Genomic DNA, 1,145 nt, shown 5'->3' with positions numbered 1-1,145 from the left:
ATATATATATATAATTGTTATCTTTTCTTGCTGGATTGCATTCTTTACTAATATGTAGTGACCAAGTAGATCTTTTCTAATTCTTGCTTAAATTTTGCTTTGTTGGATATCAATGCAGCTATTTCTTGTTTTCAGTTTCCCTTTACTTGGAATAACATTTTTTATTTTTTTTAATTCATAAGTTTATTGGTACATTTTAGTTGTACAAAACGATGACATTCATGATTGGGAATTTACACTTTTAAATGATATATCTTGGCTCTTATATTTTCCCGTACCCCTGCCCTCACTTCAACCTCTCCATCCCTCAATATTTAGACAGACTTTGTTTTCATTTCTTTTCCTTTTCTCATAGTTATTCCTTTCCCTTCTTTATTTCCCCCTACCCCTCTCACTTCCCCTTTCCCTTCCCTTTGGACCTTTTCTTCCAATTTCACAATATCTTTTATACATTTTGATCCTCATTTACACTTTCACTTTCATCTTATTTATGCCATTTCCTATGAGCTGTGTTCCTTGTACACATAAACAACTGTTTATGTGTCTAGTTTTCAATCCAGAGTATCAAATGATATATTTTAATTGCAGAACTAAAGCCCTATATACTCAGAATTATTTTTGAAATGTATATAGCAATTTCTTTCATTCCTGTTCTTTGCTTTATTCTTTTCCAATTCTTATTTTCTTCCCTACTTTTCTATTGAGGTTTATTGTTTTGTATCCTATCATGGTTTTTAATTTTCTGCTTCTATATATAGGTTTCATTTGAGGGCCTTCTGCAAAGCTGGCTAGTGGTCGTGTAGTCCTATTATTATGTTCATTTTGGAAGTTCTTTCGAGCTCCTATGATTCTGAAGGACAGCTTCAGTAGACACAATAACCTCAGGGCCAGGGATTTGGCTCAGTGGTTTTGCCACCTGTCTCACAAGTGCAAGGGCCTGAGCTTTATCCCTAGTACCAACAAAAAACAAGACAAGACATAATTATCTCAGTAAGAAGATAGTGTCTTTTAGGGCTTGACATAAATCATCCTATAGCATCTTAGCCTTGAGTGTTGGTGCTCAGAAATCTCCTGTTATTTTTATTAGTTTGCCTCTAGTCTGAAAAGTCATATATATATATATATATAATATAAATATATTATTA

The sequence above is a fragment of the Fukomys damarensis genome, unplaced genomic scaffold, assembly GCF_012274545.1.
Source record: "Fukomys damarensis isolate Sample0158 unplaced genomic scaffold, DMR_v1.0_HiC HiC_scaffold_38, whole genome shotgun sequence".
NCBI classification, from domain to species: Eukaryota; Metazoa; Chordata; class Mammalia; order Rodentia; family Bathyergidae; genus Fukomys; species Fukomys damarensis.
Note: the sequence above shows the minus strand (reverse complement) of the source record.